This window comes from Balearica regulorum, chromosome Z (assembly GCF_011004875.1).
Source record: "Balearica regulorum gibbericeps isolate bBalReg1 chromosome Z, bBalReg1.pri, whole genome shotgun sequence".
Lineage (NCBI taxonomy): Eukaryota > Metazoa > Chordata > Aves > Gruiformes > Gruidae > Balearica > Balearica regulorum.
The window spans coordinates 81,745,395-81,769,109 of record NC_046220.1 but is presented as its reverse complement, the minus strand read 5'-3'; the positions used below and the strand labels follow the sequence as shown (position 1 = coordinate 81,769,109).

General features: G+C 38.0%; 1 pseudogene; it reads left to right on the top strand.

Annotated features, from left to right (window-relative positions):
- The first annotated feature begins 22,312 nt into the window (after positions 1-22,312).
- On the top strand, positions 22,313-22,909 carry LOC104631725 (proteasome subunit alpha type-7-like; annotated as a pseudogene).
- The last annotated feature ends 806 nt before the right edge of the window (positions 22,910-23,715 follow it).

The following is a 23,715-nucleotide window of genomic DNA, read 5'->3' as shown; positions in this document are numbered from 1 at the left end:
AGAAACGGGAAAGTCCTTGGCTTAGTGTGGGCACTACAAATACCTAGCCACAACTAAAACCATCAGTGTGTTATCAACGTTGTTATCATACTAAATCCAAAACACAGCACTATACTGGCTACTAGAAACAAAATTAACTCTATCTCTGCTGAAACAAGGACAGCAGTCTAATAGCCTGAGGGATTACAAAGTCATGCCTGACTTAACAGAGGAACTTTCTTTCTTATTCTCCTTTGTTTATCTGAAGGCTTCCCATGGCAGTCAATGCAGTTATGGCTATGGAAAAAATGAATATATATATTCCATCTAAATTGCTTCAGTCCATTATATTTCAGAATAAAGAAAGGACTTACATGCTAAACTGCAGGGAGCAGAGGGGAAGGAGGGGTTGGAAACTGCAAGAGATGATGCTTTATGGTTGATAACCAAATGAATAAGGAAATTATTCAGGAACAAAAGATATGTGTGTTAAACTCTCTCACCTTCTTAAGAATAAAATCCAAAGGCTAAGAAAAATGCCTTTGCTATGTCACTATTCCTATGCCTCTTAAACCATTACAAAGAGATACAGGAAAAAATCATGGGACAGGAAGAAAAGATTGGGAGATATTTCTCTAATTCTATGAACACAGAACCATTCCAAGATATGGTAATTTTGAGTTATGTTCCATGGTCCCAAAGTTATATATTTCATCCCTTAATTCTAATAAAAACTCATAAGTAATATCTAGAACACTGTTCTAGTTTAACTTGGCAGGCAGCTAAAACAACCACATAGCCACTTGCTCACTTCCCGCCACGGTGGGATGGCAGGGAAGAATAGGAAGAGTAAAAGTGAGAAACCTCATGGCTTGAGATAAACACAGTTTAATAGGTAAAGCAAAAGCCAGGCACACAAGCAAAGCAAGAGAAGGAATTCATTCCCCACTTCCCATGGCAGGCAGGTGTTCAGCCATCTCCAGGACAGCAGGGTTCCATCACATGTAACGGTGACTTGGGAAGAAAAATGCCACCACTCTGAATATCACTCCTCTTCCTCCCTCTTCCCCAAGCCCCTTATAAGCTGAGCATGATGTCATATGTTATGGAATATCCCTCTGGTCAGTTGGGGTCAGCTGTCCCGGCTGTGTCCCCTCCCAACTCCTTGTGCACCCCCAGCCTCCTCGCTGGTGGGGTGGGGTGAGGAGCAGAAAAGGCCTTGGCTCTGTGTGAGCACTGCTCAGCAGGAACGAGAACATCCCTGCGTTACCAGCACTGTTTTGAGCTCAAATCCAAAACACAGCCCTGTACTATGAAGAAAATTAACTCTATTGCAGACAAAACCAGCACACAGATAATCCCCTGATGTCCTTTCAGATACTTTTAATACTTCTTGAGTATAGATTGGTATCAGAAACAGTTGGTTATTGAATAAGACAATACTATTAAGAAGTCATAAAGAGAAGTAAATTATGTTGCTAGATGCTTTCAAACAAACATGTCCATATGGACAGCATTTCTTTGTAGGACAGTTGGGAGTGCTTGGATACATCAATTTCCACTGTGACTGACTGCAGTGAGGAATGAACAAAGTTCATTTTCTAACAGTGTAGTCCTGATTGAAATGTACATTAATACAGAAAATTGGATGGAGAGCTTCAAAGAATGTCATTTAGAAGTCTGTGGACCAGCACTACATGGAACAGAGGAGCTCTTCTGGAAACTGGCCTGTTTGGAGTGGAGAAAAATTTCATGTGTGGGTGGAAGGCAGTAGAGAAAGCACTGTACTGTTGAAAAATGGGAGACTCTTGGGGTGTGGGAATGATATCATTGTAACCAGGATTCCCTGCTTTGTTTTCCTCCTCCCCTGAGTGGCAAGTGTATTAGGAAGCAGCAAGAGGTTCAAGTGCTTCCAATGTTTTGTGGATGCCGGTTCTATCAGATTAGGGGAACACTGCTGTTAACTGGGAACCTGCTCTATGTGTGCAGAAACACAAAATGGGGGAGCAGTCTGGAAAAAAATTGCTATAAGGGTTGTACAGCTCTTATCGTTATCATCGTGGTTATTGTCAACAATTGGACTATTTACACATCAATTTCCTTACAACCCAGTCTGCCGGACTGGCAGCTTTCAACTCCGTGTTCAAGCAGGTTAGCCCCTTCGTTCTCGCCCTCAGCAACCCTCTCTTCTTTCCCATCTGCATGCCAGGGAGAGGCAGACAGAGATTACCAATACATCCTCCTCCAACCCCTACCTGTTTTCAAAAAACTATTCTTTTTTTAATTAACAGAATAAAATCCTCCTCATTTAAAACAATGCTAACAGCCTTGTGGAGACAAGCAGGGGAAAAATGTGCATCTGTGATATTTTAAACTGAGCTCTTTGCTGTAGCAGAGTGAGAAATGCTATAGGGGGTGCAAGAGTGGCATTTTGCCTAGGTGTCTGCAGGGGACAGTGTAAGCACAACACATTGCATACAGCAATTTTGTGGCTTTCATATAGAAAGCAGAGAACAGCTCTAATCATAGAGGTCTGTAAACCCATCAGTTGCTATGCAGAAGACAGCTTCCGCAAACTATGGTTTCAAATCCAATGCCTTGATTACTGCTACCATGCTATATTCCAAGCACAGGTTGTTGTTTATTTCCTGCTCCATAAAAAAAAAATAAATAAAACCATCTGACAAATCACGCTATGATCATGCCGATAAACATGAGTTGGTCAAAATTCTTGATGTACCAGCTTAGGGAAACGGTTCCCCTCACAGGACAGTGACCAGCCATGGAGCATCTCTGTACTGTAAATAGTCCTTCTTAGATTACTCCACTGTCTGACGATCTAAAGAATTCAAAGGGCTGCAAGGGGCAGCTTCTGTGAAAATCTTAGCAGGAAAGTCAAGATTAATATCTCCATTTTGTCTTCCAAGTCATAGAATCATAGAATCATTTAGGTTGGAAAGACCTTTAAGATCATCAAGTCCAGCTGTTAAACTAGCACTGCCAAGTTCAACCAACGAACCATGTCCCAAAGCACCACATCTACGCGTCTCTTAAATACCTCCAGGGATGGTGACTCAACCACTTCCCTGGGCAGCCTGTTCCAGTGATTGATTACCCTTTCGGTGAAGAAATTTTCCTAATACCCAATCTAAATCTCGCGTGGCACAACTTGAAGCCATTTCTTCTTGTCCTGTCACTTGTTCCTTGGGAGAAGAGATCAACCTCTACCTTGCTACACCCTCCTTTCAGGTAGTTGTAGAGAGCGATCAGGTCTCCCCTCTGCCTCCTCCAGGCTAAGCAACTCCAGTTCTCCCAGCTGCTCCTCACAGGACTTGTGCTCTAGACCTTTCACCAGCTTCATTGGTCTTCTTTGGACACACTCCAGCACCTCAATGTCTTTCTAGTGGTGAGGGGCTCAAAACTGAACACAATATTCGAGGTGCAACCTCAAAGTCAAGAATCTCCTCCAGATCTGTCACAGGAACATAATTCCTATGTGCTGCTGAAGTACCCATTTCCATTGTCTGTCTTCTGGTACTCAGAGTGTTGACAGAATTTTTAAATTCCCAGAGAAAGCCTCTGCAAAAGATACACACAATGATCTGTAACAATTAAAAGAAGAAAACAGAAAAAAAACCCAAAGCAGTAGTATAAGCATAGTTAAATTCATGACCTTTCTTAAATTTTGAGAAATCTGTTGGAAAGGAAGGAATCATGTATATTTCCAGAATCCTGTACTCGCACACGTGCTCCCAAACAGTGCTGGAAAACCTCAGCATTGGTGTGATCTGCTCAATGCATGACACTAATGTGAACAACTGCCAGCTTCAATACAATATGACCAAAAAGTTGAGCATAGCAGCTGTGTGCACAATTGCACAAGTGTGATCATAAAGATGGTTATGCACCTGGAAAGAATCTATGCTGTATGCTAAATTGTAAATATGTATGTATTTATCATGCACTACCTCCTTCTGAATCTGCACCTGTCACATATCTGTAGGACAACCGAGTTTTAGGATATGACAATGAATAATGAGATAAAAAGCATGTAAAACCAGCATTGTATTGATGCCTGTGTACCTGGATATTACAGGTGAACTCTTGAAGATCTAACAAGGATCTTTTCTTGTTTTGGAGTGAAAATATAACATTTCCATGGCTTCCATGTGCAAAATGGTCCAGTTTGTGTTGCAGCAGCCACCTGAGTGCATTCCATAAAATGTGGGTAACATACTGTCTTTGGAGTTTCCACTCCCTAGCAAATATGATGGCACTTACCAAAAGTAATTTGAGGAAATTTCTAAACTGCACATGTTAGCAAGTAATCACACACAAGCAATAGGATTGCAGAAGACTTATTTTGTTAGAAAAACTTCAAGCTATTTCAGAACCCTTATAGGCAAAAGGCCACAATTCAAAATTTACTGTGCTACATCAATATACAGTTTGTAATGTGTGGATGATGTGACTGGAGATGGTATCAAAATTCCATTGTTTTTTTACAGTTAGCTACCTAACCTTTATAGATGTTTTCATAAAACACTGGATGATTCACTGGATTTTTGGGACTCCTAAATTCATATGTAGATTAGGCCTAGAAGACCTGTATGGAGACTTAAGCATTATACAATGCTGTCTTAATTTAGGCAGTTTCTGTCTTTGTGTGTTTTAAGCTTTTCAGAAAGTTATCATGTCTAATATGCAAGAATTACATTTTCTTTCTCTCAGCTCCCATACTTCTGAATGCAGGAATGAACCTTTTTGCCATATAAATTAGAGCACTATAATTATATTTTTGCTGAGCAAATGACAGCTGATGAACTACAATCAGGTGTACGTTATAAGAAGCAGAAAATAAATCTCCACTCTGCTGTTGTTATTTTTAGTTGCATAAATTGTATGAATGTGTGTAGGGGAGAAGAGCGAATGAACAATAATAAAAAAAAATAAAATAGTGATGGGTCCTTCTGGGCCCGTGTTCTGGAAGTTAGTTAACAACCTTACTTTCCATCAGTGTCAAAGTGAGGAAAGAGAATGCTTTTCAATCTGTAGGATACAAAGGTATAGACCAAAGAGATTGCTTTGAATTTATGAATTGTCCTCCCTAATCAAGTTCTGTTCTAAATCATCTGGTGGTTTGGATTTCCTACATACTTGTTACAGTGCAAGATTGACAGGTTCACAGATGTTCTGGAACCCCAAATTCCAGATCAGGAATAAGAATTAAGTTTCCTAGTTCTTATTTGCTCTGTAGTAGTTTGGAGAAGTTCAATAACATTTTGGAAAGGCTTTGCTGGTTTTCAGAATAAGTATAAATTTCAGTAACATTGCAACAGTGTTATAAACTTCAATGAAAATGTTTTAAAGATTCCATTTCTGACTGTGCTTGTAAACATGTGTGTATATTTTCAAGATGCTGAGGAGTCAGCAGTGGGTGCTGACTTCATTAGTCATGTGGGAGTATATCTTCTTTCATAGAATTTTAGTCCAAAGTAGCTTTATGGAGTTAAAAAGTAGAAGACCACATATGCCATAAATCACAGGAAGCAGTAGTGTGTAGACATTATATGGGGAATAAATGAAGGCATTCAGTCATAAAGGCAATAACTTATGGAGAGAGAAATTAAGAAACAGTCAATAGGTTTCAAAATGAGATGAGGAGAAAAAAGGAAGTCAATGAGGCAGGATGCTCAATGAAGCCTCTTTTAGGTGATGAGAGCTGAGGAGAAGACTTCTACATCAATAGCCTGCAGAAGGATAAAGAAGAAGCCCTTGTTAAACAAGGAGAATGAAGGGAAAGGAGAAAAAGAAATAAAGGCACAGCTCTTACGTTTCTTGAAACTCTTAACAATTTTTGGGACCAAAGATTTTCATAGTACTTGTCTTCTGGTATATCTCTAATGAAGAAATGCTGAATAATTCTACTCTATAGTGATACTCAGACAGTTTATTTAGAACTAATTGAGATTTTCAGTGTGTCTCTGCCTGGGCTTATTTATTCTAACGCTGTACAAATACCTCTGGATGTGATAAAACTTCTATATATTTTAGAGAAGTAAGAAGAAAAGAATGTCAAATTGTGATCTTACCAAAGTAAGGGATCCCATGGGAGAAAGTATACAACCGTTAAAAAGATCAGGAGAAGCCATTGCTCATCAACAGCTTGCATGTTTTAATCTGAACACACATGTAGTCTTAAGCATTCTGTTTTATCTCCAGTCTGGAGTGACGATCTCCGTATTAATACACCTTTACTTACAGAGACCTTGCCTATCAGACAACTGAGTTGCATTGCATTATACATTGACAAGGGACTACGTAAGTTGCTTATTTGGACAAGCTTCCTTTTAAGTGTATTAAAGGACAGAGTGATTCTCCAGTAAAAATACAGTGTGTTTCATGAAAGAGATTTTTGAGAGACTTAAGTTCCATTTCTTTTTCTGTTGTGCTGCTTTAGTCAAATTGATTGGTTAATCAGATTTGTTTTAATTTTCCTTTTTCTGCAAAATTAATTACCGTAATTATCTTCCTGAGGTATTTTTTTGACAATATACACAGAAATGTTCAGGTAACACATTATAGAGGATCAAGTGGTATCTAAAAGATTTTTAGCTCTTTTCTAGCTGCACAAGTGTGAAACGAGTGTCATTAAGTCCACTGATATTATTGTGAATTTACACTAACTAGTAATTGTTCAGATCTTCTTCTGAAACATTCTGATCTAATGTACTATTTTTGTCATTATTTTTCATCAAAGGACAATGTGTACCACTTTTACATCATTACTGAATTAACTATTCAAGACCATGTCAGGGTTATGAAGAATCAAGTAATTACCTGTTAAAAATTATGCATTACAACTAAAGGACACAATGACACCAGCAACAAAATTACTGGCAACCCATTTACAAGTACATGTTGATTTAATTAGGAAACTAGCTGGGTTTTTTTAATTTTTTTTTTTTTTTTTTTTTTATACTTGTTTCTTAATTAAAGTCTTCACGGTGTTTGAGTGCTTATTAGGTTCATTTGGAATGGATATACCAGTCACATTTTGGGATACATTTAAAATTGCCTGAACCTCTTCGCCTTCCACCCGCCCCCCCCCCCCCCCCCCCCCCCCCAATGCTTCCATTCATATTCATTACATAAATATTACACAAAACTCATTCTGTTTATTTCAGACTCCCATTTCAACAAAAGGAAAATTAAGTGAAGAGGTGTATGTCTTCTACAGTAAGACATGGAGAAAGAAGAAAAAAGGATCTTTGCTGGCAATTGATTTATGATAATACCTATTTATCATCACTTTGCAAGGGTGTAACCTGAACTCATTTTCAGATGAATAGTATTTCCACTGTTTCACAGTTTCATGACTAACATAGAGACTCTTGCACTGATTTGATCTAACTTCCTTTGTCAGTGACTGAATATCCCTGTTTTCTGGGTAAAATCTTGTTTGAACCAGGGTAATTTTTAGCCAAACACCTAATTTTGAGTTTCAGACAAGGTCAAAACTACCAAAGAAACATAGTGAACACAGTCACAGATGTGGCTACTTATGCATGCTATTACTGTCATGGTTCTATTAAAAAATAAGTCTTATGTCAAGTTCCGTAACTTTAGGTGATAATCTCAAAATCCATGCTTACCGAGTGAAAATAGCTGTTACAGCTAAATACAGCTAACATATTCCCTAAAAAGGATTGGTAGCATGACTTCAGTATCCTTAGATGCATCTCTAAGACTAACTTTTGAGATACCCATGTGCAACAAAAACATGTCTACTAGGAAGACTGTATACTAAACAGAGTAACAAATATGCTATTTCTGCCTTCTGCATCCTGGTAGATGAAAATCTGTGACCTGAACTTCTCTGTCCTAATAGCTATGCAGAGTGTATGGGTAAGACAAACCCCTAATTATAAAATTATTTTCCCCACTTAGGGTTCTAATCAGGTCAATTTTTTGTTTATTGGGCTAATAGTGACTAAAATAAAGTGTTGGTGATAAATTACTGGTATTACACAGTGATAATGATAAAGTAAATTATTTTAGAAAACTAATTTAGTATTTTAATAGTAACATAACTGAGATTTATATGAACAATTTTTACACTCTTGGCTAGTAACCCTTTTATTGATGAGTTAATGGCCAGCTAGATAAATTAAGCTCTGTCAGCTTCACCCAATGCCTTATAACAACTCACATTGGTCATTAACTGGTTGATTGGTAAAGTGTTTTATTATTGCTTTGGAAATATTACCTAAAATGAAGCACAGTAATTTCTGATCCTTTATCATTTTTATTTTGATGGCTTGACTTTTTTTTAATCAAAAAGTGTGATGCACATTGAGAACCCAAAATCTAAGCAGTTAATGTGATTTAAACTGAAATCATCAAAGTTACTTTTCAAATACAGACATTTACACTTGAAATAGTAGCCCATTTATGCCCTGTAAAAACATCAGAGTCTATAGACAGATTAAATCTGTTCTAAAGAATTCCACATGCACTCAGTTGTAAAAAGGCTGGATACATTTGATAAGGTAGCGATTCTATGCAATATTTTCTAATTAAGCTATATGAAACTTTTTCTTAGCATTCACACAAGTTCAGATAGGTTTTTTTTTTCATTACTGCAGTTCAAAATGTACTTATCCAAGATGCATAAGTATACGGAGTGACTGTTACCTCCTCAAATGTTCTGATATTTTAAAGTAATATTTTACTTTCTATGACTGTTCCTACCTGCACTTTATTGCAGCCAAACTCATAAGTCAGGGTTAATTTCCGTTCTTTGAATTAAGTGCATAACTTAGAGAACAACATACTCTTATAATTACAAGAGCTGCAGTATGAGTTTTCACAATGCATTTTATGTTAATAATTTGTCAACAGCCTTTTCTTAATTTTGGGGGTTGTCAGTTTCTCTTGCTATCTGTTCTAAAACCATATACTGTTTTGATCCCTAATTCATCAAAGTAATCTCTGCTATGTTGTTTAATTGTGAATGTCAACAGTCACAACCTCTTGCTGCAGTTGGCTAGAATCCAGTGAAGTGGGGAAAGGGTTAAGAAACAACCAGAATCTTGAATTTCCTAATGAGTAGCTTAAAATGATGTAAAAGAACAGCAACGACAAGGTATGTTGTCACATAAAAATTTTTAATGCCACAAAAATTTTTTAAATGTTTTTCTCTGTGTGATGCAGATATTCCCCAGTGAAGCATGATGAAGAAACATCAAAGATAATATCTGACTGTGAATAGAGGTAGCCAAGCTCAGCTGTCTTTTCCCAGTCACAAACTTGTGTAGTTGTGTGTCTGATCTCTCTTGCAGTCTTCAGGAGAATCATTGTAGAACTCTTTAAGTTATGACTGTAAGAATTCTGCCCTCCCTCTTACATTAAATAGTGCCCAACCTTAATTAAATATTTTTCATGCATTGTATGGGATGATTTACAGCTCTTTACATACTTTCCCTAAGGACCTCTAGAGCTTTCATCACCATTCTGTTTGATCACTTCCAGCTTTAATACATCCACTCCCAATACAATTCATACCAACTGTAACTGAATCTAGGTGATGGGCTGATACTACACAGGGACCAACCATTAGGGATTTAACTGTTCTTTATCCGGAGTCTGACAGGAGAATAGTGGGTTCGTCTGATTTCTCATCATGCCAGTTTGTGTTCAATCTGTTGAAAAGCCTTCAAGCATGAATGCATATCTATAAAAGATCTAGTTTTCCAAGGGTTCTCAAGAATGAGGTTAGTTTGCTGTATGCAAGCACACATGCAGGGAAAAGTTGGTTGCTCAAATATCTTGGGGTAAGAAAACAACCACAAATTTATTTATTTATTTATTTATTTTTTTAATGGGAAGGAAAAAAGCAACAGAGTGAGCCTGACTGGTATCAGTCCGAGACTATTAGTTTTGACTATGAATGGCTTCCCCTTTGATTCCACAATGAAACCAGTAGAAATGGAACACAGTTCATGAAATCCTACAGATTTGAAATGACTAAGAAAAGGCATCTAGTCCAATCACATGTGCAAAGCAGGTGTGAATAAAATGGGTTGCTCAGGGCCTTGACCAATTACATTTTTAATGCTTTCAAGGATGGAGATCCCACAACCTCCCTGGGGCCGTGTTCCAAATATTTAACTTCCTTTGCATTAAATATTGGCTTGGACATTTGGCGCTTTATGGTCTCTGCAAAGACCTTGTTGATCTCCTTTCGACCCTTCCTGATGGCATACAGTCTGCTTACGACTTCTGACAGTTTTTACCTGGCAACTCAGCACCACAGCCAAAGCACACCTCCCACAGGTGAGACCACCACAATTTCCAGCTCGCGGGAGGAATACCAGGCACTCCTGACAGCCTGCATGGCTTGGGAGCTCTCTCTTGGAAGAGGCCTCTGGTATGCCAAGGTAGCTGTTCCAGCTGGTGCCGGTGCATCACCACTCTCATTGCACAGGCTTAAGCGGAGATCCTGGCCCCGCTTGTCCTATTGTTGCAACCACTGGTGCATTTCTGTGAGCTCGCTCTTGTGCTCCAGTTATAGAGCCACTCTTCAAGCACAGTTGAATAGGTGCTTGACACTTTCTGATCTTCAGTCAGCTGAAGACAAAAGGTATAGGCACTTCCTAATCAGGAAACAGCCAACAGAGGCTGATTGTTAAAACTGTGGGAAAAGAAAGTCTACAGAAGACTTCAGAATGCAACCTTCATCAGCAGCAGCAAACCACCACAAATTCCCAGAAAATGATCCCCAAAGAAATCCCCAGAAGCCTCCTGCACTCTGAAAGAACTGTTGCAGTCTTTTAAGATAGGTAAGTTAGCAAAGCAAACTGTAGGCATTTGCTCTATTGCACTGTATGTCAGAGTCCATATTCACAGCTAGGATGGAGCCAATGCTTCGCTCCAAGAATGGTGGCATTTAATTCATGGAGTAAAGTGGATTCCTTAACTCTATCCATCTCCACTGGTTTATTTGAATTAGTTTCCTTATACAAGCTACGCACATAAACATCATTATTCATCTTTTCTCTGTTAGTTTAAAGTCTAAAGAGGCTCTTTGAACAATAAGCTTAGACTAGATGGCTTAATGATATCTAAAGATGGCAGAGATGAATCTGTCTCGTACAGAACATCAGTAAATCCAGAAGAATCCAGCCCTTGCCTCTGAACATGTATGAATGTGCTTCTGTCCCAGGACACTTTTCAAACAGAGACAATATAAATGTCCTATTTTTATATAGTTCTTAATGGTTTTATTCAGGTTAATGAAAGAAACCCTGAGAAATCCACATGGCTTATTGAGTAGGCTAGGAGATGTGTTTATAGGTAGGTAGATTCTGGCAGGATATTTTTTTTTTTCTTCTTCCTTTTTTTTTTTTTTTTTTTTTTTTTTACACTAATTAACTTAGAAAAATTGTATTCATTGTTAGCTGACCTAAGGAGCACATTTATATTTGCTCAGGCAGCAAAAATGTAGACAAGAAAATGTCTTTTTCAGCAACATTAAGACAGATGAGGCATAAAAGGAGTGTCTTTAGAATAATGATTATATAACTAACTTAATTACTCTCTGCTTCAATCAAAAGACAGTATGATAACACCAGCAAGTTGGTTTATATCCATAGAGACTAACACATTAAAAATATACACAAAGGGTTCTCCAGAGTGTTGTGTTATGTATATGGCCCTTGGAACAGAGCAGAATCTCTCTCACTGGATGAAATAGAAAATTATGGGCAAATGGAAGGCATATTTTTATAAAGCAGTTCAGAAATGGAACAGAAATATAACATCTCCTCCCCTGGAAATCCAGTCAAATATAAAAATGAAGAAAGGCTCCATGTTGTTTCTATTGGAGCAGTACTTAGACTGACACAGGGTCCCTAATGCATGAAGTGTTTTTGAAGCCTGAAGTCAACCCTGGCTTCCAACACACCCAGACAAGTTAAAGAAGGGCAGTAGCAAATAATGTCCTTATTTTACAAGTAGAGAAATGAAGCTTCCTCCAAGTGACACAGAGAATCTACGAAAGCAGCCAACTGGAACTGTCACTTTGCAATTCATTAAAAATAGGATGTGAACGTGGGACAGATTTAATTTAAATGAGCATGCAAAGGTATTCTGGAAACCTCAGAGAAATGCAGGCAAACATTCACAGCTGGCAACATAAATTGGTTAGTTCCTGTGCCTATTGATTTATTCACATTATTCTCAGAAGTTTCCCGCATTTCTCTGCATGGTATTGGTTGTCACTGAAAATATTTCAAACTCACTCTAACTGGTCCGGATGTAGAGTATCTAGAGCTGCTTTTGTAAATTCTGACAAAAATATTAGTCCATGCATTCTGGGATACCTCACTGCAAAACTGAAATATAAAAGGACATTGAATATAAGTGATCATGCAGTTGGCAATGATAGTGTTTTTTCTTTCTATCTATCTCAGCTAAGTGAAGATGAAGTCTGATATTCAGCAGAAAACTATGACACACTACTTGGCTGTCTTTGTCTGAAATAACCAGCAGAGGAGTCTGACATATATGTTACATTAATGGTATCAAAATTTGCTCACAAAGGAGAGTATCAATGAGTATCAATGAGTATCAATTCCTAATGGCAATATTGTGTGACAAGTAACACTATACTCCTGAACTCCCTGTTAATCTGAAAGAATATACATCTGCAGAAAACAAAATATAGGTAACCAACAATGTTAGAGGATCATATAGACAGAAATATCATCCCTTCAGGAAGAAAAAAATTATTTATTTATTTGGCTTTGATGTGCCTTTCACCTGTCCCTTGTTTTCTTTTACCATCTATAACACTTCTAAATACTCTCAAAGAGAAAAGAAAGTTTCCTTTTTTACTAAATATTTTAATGTACCTATTTGTCTGTTGAGAACAACCATGATTCCCTCCCCCCCCCCCCCCCCCCCAATATGTTCCACCCACACAGAACTTAGAGGGTAATGAAATTAAAATTATATGGCATTCACTTCTATTTCTTGCATTATGGAATAGTGAAAATGGGAGCAGAAAGGAAAAAAAAAATTACATCAGAAATTAGTCTTAACTGATGATTAATTCATTAATGTTATTATTTCTGTTTAAAAATTGAATAACAATAAATTGAAAATTACAACAGTAATATTAGAAAAGTGTGTGTGAAAACAAGCCATAAATAATACATTGCTTGACCTCCTTTAATAATCAATGTATTGCAAAAAAGGGTCCAAAGAGTATATGATAAAACAGGTCTCTTGCCCATCTCTCCCCCTCCCTCTTTCTCACACACACCTTCACAAACCACTGTAGCAACAGACATTAACTGTCTGAATGGAAGAAAAAAAGTTATATTTAAATTTCATTTGGATGCTTTGTATCTTTTTCTCCAGAAAATATGGGAAAAGAAAAGATGTAATCTGTTATATTAATCCCTTTCCTTCCACATCCCTCCTACCTTTCCCAGGAATAACAGTGAAAAGAAGCTCTTCAATGAAAGGAATTTTTTTAAAACTCAAATGAAAATCCATTCTTAAATCTCTTCTGTCACAAATTAGGAAAATAAATATTTGCCTTTTTTTTTCTTTTTAATTGAGAAATATTTTTGTCAGTATGATTGAAGCTTCCCCCCCCGCCCCGCTTTAAATAGATACATTGTGGTCCGCTTATTTTTTTTTTAACCTTGGGGGTACCATGTTGGCAAATACTGGTAGGTAGAAGAACTGTCCCCTGAGTGTGTCCTCTGTCCCCTGAACATGGATGTGCCTCATTAGTGCCTTTTGAAGTGTACCCAAGGATTCACCTTTTGTTAGGTGGATAAGAAATATGAAGGTTACGTCTATATTTTCTCTGCACTTCACTGATCAATTGATAAAAAATCACTCACCTTAACACATAGTCTTGTTAATACTTCTTGTATATAAATATCTTCCCCTGACTGCCGTCAGACTAATTGCAAATAAATTCCTACACAGAGATACATAGTAGATGTTACTTGGATGTAACCAATGAAATCAAGTGAATCATTGATGCCAGAAGTATTCTTTACTCCAGATTTGAAGCTGAGTCAGTAGAGAAAATTCATCTACATTGGATATTCTAATCAATAGAGGTGTCTGAGAAATTAATGTGACTCAATATATTTAGCAAGTTAATTAGTAGACATCTCAGTGTTGGACTTTATTAGTAATCTCAGAATACCTGTAACCTCAGTGTTTCATGAGGCTATAAACAAATAAAGTTTACTTGTTATTATTTAAATTCATTTCCTAATAAAATATTAGTTAGCATCAATAAAGTTGTGGTTTACAATGAGAAATAAATAGTATGAGAAGGTCATTAAAGAGTACAATATTGGGTAGAACTACGAGCAAGCAAAAAGTAAATTTTCAATAGCCAATAATGAAGCATTGAATGGGATCAGACTGAGGATTTGCCATATGTTTTGGGACCTTTTTAATTACTGAAAATGAGGATTATATGGGATTTTTTTTTTTTTTTTTTACTTTTCCTGTAATTTTCTCAACATGAAAGAATTTGAGGAGAAATATCAAGTTTTTAGATTTTCTACATGGAGTAAAAATATAAAGTTTTGTTGTTCAGTATAACACTTCTAGGTTATTGACATAGGTTGATCTTTAGAAATCTATTATAAAGACTATAGAATATTTTCATTTAAAATATCTGTTTATAGAAATTTGGAATGCTTATTTCCACCCTAAAAAAAGAGGTAAAAAACAGAGAGAAAAAAATGTTTAAAACAAAGATATATATTTATAGTATACAGGCTTTCTTCTTCACAAAGAATTGCTTTTTGCCTAACTACAGGCACTTTACTGTGCCAATTGCTTCAGCATTCCCTGTTTGCAGTGGTACCAAACCCCTTAATGAACGGAATTTCCTGTATAAAAGAGAAAGTTCAGGTTTTGGTGTATTTCAGTTATTTCTGAGCCTAATCTTATTGCTAAAATGTTAAATGTCCATTTAATACTAGAAAGCAAGAGAGCTGCTGTGTCTCTGCCTACTTTGCCCCTATTAAATGCATGCTTTATTTATAGATCATATCTTTAAGTTGCTGGAAGCACATTAATATTACATGCCTGAAGTTGCCAATATGGAAAACATTAATTGCTCGTTTAGCTTCATGTAAAGTGTTTCAGGGAGTGTGATAAGATAGGAGCTCACCATTTATTTAAATAGAATTAAGAACTAGGAAATTGCATTGTTATCATCACACAGAGTACCTGTGAAAGAAAGAGATAGGGCTCTGGAGGGTACAAGATTCAGTGTTCAGTATGATCTCAAGAGTTGCCATTGTTTTCTCATAGTATATTTAATTAATGCACAATTGCATGGTTAATGCATAAAATTTTACAGTCTGTAATTGAGAAATTGCTTCACAAATGTTAAGTTCATTTGCTATTTAGGACTTGGATACACAACAACTAATTTGACTCTAGTTAAAGATTCAGTTTAGAAACTCAATTAGAGACTGCCATTCCCAAAATTGTACAATAGATCACTTGCACATTCACCTGGTTCTCATATAATGTCCAGATGAATCTTAATAAAACTGTAGAGAGAAAAATCAGTCCAAGATGAATTTAAATGATCCATAAATCTACATGCTGAAATTCTCAGAATAACCATTTTCCAACCTTTTTCTTCATTATCACATAACTTCCTGTTTGTGTTCAAGTGTTTGACTTTTAAGATTTTAAAAAGAAAAAAGCTTTTTTTTTTTTTTCTTTCTATGTGAAAAGATGATTTTCAGTTTTGCTAATTCTACTGATAATAGTAGAATGAGAATAGGAAAATGAGAAATGTAAGAATTCCATATATTCTCATAAAGAGCTAGTTTGTGTCCAAAGGGTACTCAGTAGTGGTTAGGACTGTGGGTGAAATGAGAGCAACTCCACGGAAAGAGATCAGGAGGTTTGGGTTGATGACAAGTTGGCAGGCGAAAGGGCCAACCATGTCCTGGGGTGAATCAAGCACAGCGTAGCTAGCCAGTCAAGGGAGATGATTGTCCCACTTTGCATTACACTGGTGCAGCCCCATCTTGAGTACTACGTGCAATTTTAGATGCCTCAATAAAAGAAGGGCATCAGACTATTAAAGTGTGTCCAGAGGAGGGCAGCCAAGGTGGTCAGAGACCTTGAGGGCAAGACTTACAAAGAGCAGCTGAGGTCACTTGGTTTGTTGAGCTCAGAGAAGAAAAGGCTGAGGGGTGACCTCATCGCAGTCTACAACTTCCTCAAGGTAGGCAGTGGAGGGGAAGGTGCTTGTCTCCTCTCTCTGGTGACCAGTGATAGGATATGAGGAAATGGAATGAAACTGCATCAGGGGAAGTTCAGATTGGACATTAGGAAAAGGTTGTTCACTAGGAGGGTGGTCGATCACTGAACAGGCTCCCCAGGGAAGTGGTCATGGCACCCAGCCTGTCAGAGTTCAAGGAGTGTCTGGATTCTGGTCTTAGTCATGTTAGATTTAGGTAGTCCTTTAAGGAGCAGGGAATTAGACTCAATGATCCTTATGGGTGCCTTCAACTTGGGGTATTCTATGATAAGTAATCCTTCCACTACTTAGGCGATTCAAGCTAACAGCTTTTCTGCACAGGCATCCCCTGTAAGGTATTGTATTCCAGTTGGGACTGTTTACAAGGGCATGTAGTGATAGGACGAGGGGTAATGGCCTTAAGATGAAGGAGGGGAGATTTAGACTAGATATTAGGAAGAAATTCTTCCCTGTGAGGGTGGTGAGGCACTGGAACAGGTTGCCCAGAGAAGTTGTGGATACCCCATCCCTGGCAGTGTTCAAGGCCAGGTTGGATGGGGCTTTGGGCAACCTGGTCTAGTGGAGGGTGTCCCTGCCCATGTCAGGGGGGTTGGAACTGGATGGGCTTTGAGGTGCCTTCCAACCCAACCCATTCTGTGATTCTATGATTCTATGGATATAGCATTAGTTTTGTGAATTTCACCATCATTACTAATTTGTTTTTAATGCCAACAGTGGAAAACAGATAATAAAACCCATTAATAAATGAAGAACTACTTTACAAGCAGGAATGCTCTGTATCCTGGCATCCATAGCAATGCTTCACGTGGAGGTAGGAACTTATGCAGAAATACCCTAGGTGGACAGCAACTTTATTGTACTCTTGTGAGTACACCGGCATAATGAATCTTTCTTCAATTAACAAAACAAGACTCTTAAACGACAATGTTCTGGTTTATGTGGCATTGGGACATTTAACGTGCTTAGGAAATAGTGCACTAATGGAGTACTCTGTATCAAAACATCTACTGTGCATTCTTTGCATTTATTTTTGTATTTCAGCTTGCATGATATATCAAATACAAACAGGAGTACATTGCTCTTCTGTTTGTTTGCTCCAGATAAACATTTTATCATTCTCATGTTCATCATTTAATCATACAAAAGACCAAATATTTGCTGGAAATAAGAATAGTCAGGAAAGTAGGTCAAGATCAGACAATAAACAGTGAGCTTTGGGTTATGCTGACATTTATAGATGGCCTGATATGTGAGTAGTAGACAACAATATAGTTGTAATTTGTCCATGTAGGTTGTTATGGTTTAGGCCATCTGTCTTTCTAAGCCATTTCTGCATGTGAGGAGCTAATTAGACATAAGACAAGGGTCTATACAGGGGTAATTGAGTTAAGCATTTAGTGGCCAATGACATTCAAGCAATAAAATAAATTTGTGGTGACACCACACATAAGATCAAAACATAAAGAATGGCTATCTGAGCATCTCCCAAGAATATTAAATTATTTTTATTATTTTTTTTAATATTAAATGATTAATTTTTATAGAATTAGACTATACAATACTAGACTTGGAATTGATCTTTGGAAATTGATTCCAAATACTCCACTCCCAAGACCCAAATCATTCATTCCAGATGTTTGTATAACTACTTAAACCTCCTGTGTGCTCTTGCGAGGTCTATAACTGGATAATTATGACCTTGGAGAAAAATTAAAATGTTAGTTTTCATCAGTGTTCTAGTAACTTTTCAGAAGTCAGGACACTTACTTGACTCAATATAACAAGGTATAACTGTGAAGAATAATTTCCTGCAGTGTGTCTATAAGGTAAATACCATAGAGATTCCCACTTAATGAGAAAATATTAAGAGACTTGAACATACTGTATTTCTTACAAAAAGAAAAAAAAAATCAATAATACTAATTTTGGGTATCATCCTACAGAAAAGGACACAAAAGAGAAGGTTTTAAATACGAAAAAATGACAATTTGTAATAGTGGCCTAATTGCTATGCATACGGTCACAGTGTTGTCAGCATAAAGAGCATTGAAATGGCTGTTTCTTGTGAAGCAAATATTGCATAGGAATGTCACAGAATCACAGAATGGTTTGGGTTGGAAGGGACCTCAAATATCATCTAGTTCCAACACCCCTGACATGGGCAGGGACACCCTCCACTAGACCAGGTTGCCCAAAGCCCCATCCAACCTGGTCTTGACCACTTCCAGGGATGGGGCATCCACAGCTTCTCTGGGCACCCTGTGCCAGTGTCTCACCACCCTCACAGGGAAGAATTTCTTCCTAATATCTAGTCTAAAACTCCCCTCCTTCATCTTACGGCCGTTACCCCTCATCCTGTCACTCCATGCCCTTGTAAACTGTCCCTGTAAATGTCGTTGGAGTGGATATGATTGTAGAGAATGAAACCCAATAACATGCAAAGACGACCTGAAGAATTGTTATGAAATAAAAGTAGGGCATGAATGTATGCTTTCCTGTATGTTTTGCAAACTTCTAACTTCAAGCCCTCATCACTATCCTGATTTACCAAATGCTATTTTTCTTATTTGTGTCTCTGTGATGTACAAAAGAATTAACACGTGTGGTGAATATATCTGGTGTCAATTATATTGAAAATGTTCAGATTATAACAAAAAGTCAGATATTCCCATTCTTTAGATACGGTGTAGATCTGTAGCTAGAGTATTAACTAGGGTAAATCGGAGGTAGTACAGGGTGGAGGAATGTGTGAAGGGTACATTCAGCACTACCTAGTTGCAGGCAGGAATACCAAATACAATCTTAAAAATTTTATTCTTAAAGAAGCAGAATTATAGTGACTACAGTATGCTAAAGAGAAGAAAACAAAAGAGAAATAAATAAGTGAAGACAGATCATGTAGGAGAGCTTCTGCCTTCCTCCATCACAGCATGTTTGATATGTGCCTTCCGCTGCTAAACTCCAGTTCTGTAACACATAGAGGGGAATAGAGTCCTTTCTCTGACACAAAAGCATGTGTGTAATAGTAACTTCATTATTTTGATTGACTTTTTTTTAACCAGATAACAAGTAACAAATAGGCAAGCTGCAACTGAGGGCAACTGTGGATAGAACAGAGTTCATGTAGGTAATCCCAGTATCCAGTAGATCAGTGATTAGATCTGAATTTGTGCAAAACACCTTGGACCTGAAGAAGTCCAAATTGCCCAGGTAAACCTCTACAAGATAAGAAGCTTTTCAACCGGACTGTACTATAACGTTCATATACCTTGCACATGTAATAACTTCTTCCCCTTCAAGAGCCTCAAAAAGCAGTGAACATTTTCTATTTTCATTGAATTACAGGCTTTCATACTCTTTCAAGTGAATCGCTCTCAAAATACTGGCTTTTGAACTGTGCATAATCCATATTGTTGCTTCTGTTGTTTGGTTACCATCTGGACAATTGTTCTGTTTCAAATTTTAGCCCTTGTCATCCATCTACATATAGCTTGCAAGTCTACTCCCTCCGGTTCTGCACTAGTGCAGGTGGTGACAATGCTGTGGTGTGATGTGAGCTCTGAGTTTGTAGGAGGTCTGTGCTAAAAGCTTTGCAAGCTTTTACTTTCAGGTTAGCAGTTTGTGAACTTCCTCCTACATTTCAAATGAAGAATTTGATTTCCCCATCGAGCTGACAGAAGCTATTGATAGTTTGTGTGCATGCTATTTCACTGCCTTTTTGAAGAACTTGAGGTTGAGGGAAATAACTGGTGCTGCTTTGTGTACTATGAACACTTTTTTTGTGTTTCCTTCTCAGCTGAAAATAGTAGATAGGCAAACGATTGCAGTAGCAGATGTGGCTTGTGACGTCAATGCTATTTCTGGCCCACTTAATGGAATAATCCATCAGAGGGAGAGCATAATGACAGGCAAGTGATGCATAAGCAAACAACCCTTGTGATGTCAATCCAACTTCTGTTTTGTATCAGGTAAAGCTTACTGTGACAATGAATGAGTCACTTCTCTCCAGTCATTAGCCTGTTCAGTAGTAAAGGCTCGTGGAGTACCTTCAACCGAAGTATCTAGTCCTGGCTGTTTTCTCAGACTTTATATTTCATGCTTCCTGGCAATTTCATTGTATGCATCATGAAAGGGACCTATGCACTCTGCCTGCAGTTCCTCTAGGATAAGAAGTCAAAGGGTATCTTGCATAACATATCCATCCTGTAGGAAAGGTTTATTTTGTCATCTAAAAGTTGTCTGTAATGCTAGAATAAGACTTTTTTAAATTTTGGGGCCAAGTTGTTTTCAGGGAGCCATGTGTGGATTTGAATTGTTTTTCTTAATTAGATGTTGTAACAAGCAGCTGCTGTTACTACAGGGGCCTGTTCTTCATGCAATTACTTCTACATCAGCATCTATTTGGATGTCTGGTGAAGATAAGTGCTTTCCTGTTTCCAGCTTCTGGTTTGTACTTCACATCTATAAATTAGAGTGATTTAGGTGACCACCATGCAACTGCATTTTTTTCTTGCAAGTCCTCTATTGTGGCCAACATTGTTGCATCAAGTACTAATTCAAGTCTGCACAGCGTGTATTTGAAGCAGTGAAGTCCACTGTATGGAAGAAATGCTGGGAGGTCTTTGATGATCTCATACCATGTTTGGCAAACATCTGAAATTCAAGACTAGAAAAACACAGTTTTCACCATTAAGTTCTTCAACATGTGGATGTAAGTTGTTGTCTCTTATAGCTTTCTTTGATTCCTTTAAATTAACAAAAACATTGACATGCAAGTGACACCTGTCTGTACTGTGGATTTCTTTTGTTGAAATGGAGATTTTCATTTCCAGAATCCAGATGTTCCTCTGGATTCCTCATTTTATTAATGTTTATTAATATAGATATTTCTAGTGCAATATCCATCTCATTTTAAAGACATTCAAGTTTGATCAGGTGAGATGCCCAGAAAGTTCATATTTCCCCCCTTTGTTTATAAAGAAAATCCTGAGTGACCAGGCTCAGACGCAGATGTATCTACATTGCAAATGTTTGAAGTAAGATAAAGTGAGTCTTATCTTTCCATCTGTATTTGTGGTGACTAGCACTGAAACCTGTTTTTCCTTATTGTCCTTCTAGGTTAGGTTTTTCAGCTTCTGGTTACTCAGCATGTCTCAGTGAAAATGGCTGGTGGCTTACATTAGCTTTAATTTTGATACCACAGGATTTCCACACTTCTATGTGTTCCCTTGGTATTCTGTCACTTGTATAGCTGAAACGGGAGCCTGCATTGCAGCAACATGCTTAGTGTCTGAGGACACTGAAGCAGTGACCTATCTGAATGTCCTGCTCAGCAAGCAGGCCTCTGCCTGCCGTAGCGATAGGCACCATGCAGACTTCAGCAGGTATGAATGCCGTATTTGTATATATATATGCAACCAAACATAAAAATTGGATTCTGCTTGTACCTGAGTACACAAGTCTAATGAATTGGCATTGTTCTGGTCTAGTGGATATACTTTTTACTATATAAGAAATAAGAAAAAAATAAGTATACTGCCAAGAATAAGCCAGAAGGGAATAATATCTTTGGCTTACCACCAGCAACACTTAGCCACGCTGTCTATGGCAAGCATTGAAACAACTTAAAATTTTCACTTTGCCAGCTTATTAATGTTTAATGTATGATCCAGAATATTTTCAGACTTCAAACTGGTGATCACAATCATCTCACAAACTTGAGGCACACAGCTGAGCTGGGCCTATGGTTTCCTTATGCTTTCTCTGTATCCAGTAGCGAAAGAAAGAGAAAATGCAAATGGAGACAGATAAAGTTAAAATTTCCCATTAATTTCATTCTCTCTCTTGATTATAAAAGGTAACTGGGATCCCTTTTGTGATTTATCGGCTAAGCATCTATGTTCATGGGACGGGTCTGCATTAACAGGGGCAGGGGAATGAGTGTGCTGTTTTGAGGGGGACAGCTGTTTCTGGCCCCACGGGGATGCATGGGCAGCAGCCATGAACTATGACTGAGCCATCACTATCTTTTTCCCAGACACCTCTTCCAGGTGTAATATGCCCAAGAGGTGGTGAAGAAAGGCTCCACTGTGGCTGGTTTTGGTGTGGAAAAGAAGTCTGTGGAAAAACTTAATGGTGAAAGAACTGTATGGATGGTCTGTGCTCTTGATGACAATGTCTGCATGGTTTTTGTAGGGCTGGCGGCTGATGCCAGAATAGTTATAAATAGAGCTCACATAGAGTGTCAAAGCCACACACTTACAGTGGAGGATTCCTGTCACTGTGGAGTATATCACACATTACATTGCTAGTCTGAAACAGAGATACGCACAAAGCAATAGTCTCAGACCTCTTGGTTTCTCTGCTCTTGTCATGGCATTTGGCTTTGATAGAACGCCCTGTACATACCAAACTGATTCCTCTGGTGCATACCATGCTTGGAAGGCTAATGCCAGTGGCACAGGAGCCAAATCTGTGTGTGAATTCCTTGAGAAAAACTATACTGATTAAACAACAGAAATAGATGGTCTAACTATTAAACTTGCCATCAAGGCTCTTCTTGAGGTTGTGCCATGTGGACAAGTTGTCCAACTGTAGGATGAACAGGTTGATGATGCACTGGTTGAAGAGCTGGCTGAATGGCAGGGCTCAAAGGATTGTAGTGAATGGGGCTACATCTGGCTAAGGGACTGGTCCCCAGCAGTGTTCCTCAGGGTGCAATTCTAGGGCCAGTTCTGTTCAATATTTTTATCAATGATCTAGATGCAGGAGCTGAATCCACCATTAGCAAGTTTACTGATGATACCAAACTGGGAGGTGCTGTTGACTTTCTTGAGGTACAAAAGGCTTTGTAGAGGGATCTAGATAGATTGGAGCATTAGTCTATGATTGATGGGATGAAATTTAAGAAATCCAAATGCCAGATTCTGCATTCAGGATTGAGTAATGCCGCACATAAGTATAAATTAGGAGAGGAATGGCTGGAAAGCAGCCCTACAGAAAGGGATCTGCGGGTGCTGGTGGATAGGAGCCTCAGTACAAGTCAGCAGTGTGCCCTAGAAGCCAAGAGGGCAAGCTGCATCTTGGGGTGCAACAAACACAGTATAACCATCAGGTCAAAAGAGATTATTATCCCACTGTATTCAGCCTTGTGTGGCCACACCTTGAATACTTCAGTCCGAACCTTTGGCACACAACAAAAGAATGGAAATAAAATAGTTACTCTCAGGATAATGTGTTTCACCATGAACATGGTAAAACATAGCAGCCATTAACAGTGTGCCTTCTGCCTTTCTGCTATGAGAGTTTGGGTCATCCCTTCACAATACAGAAGAAATAGTTTGAATAGTATCTGTATTGAAGTTTAGCAGGGGTCTATGATTCTGTGCAGTTTGTGCAGCAGT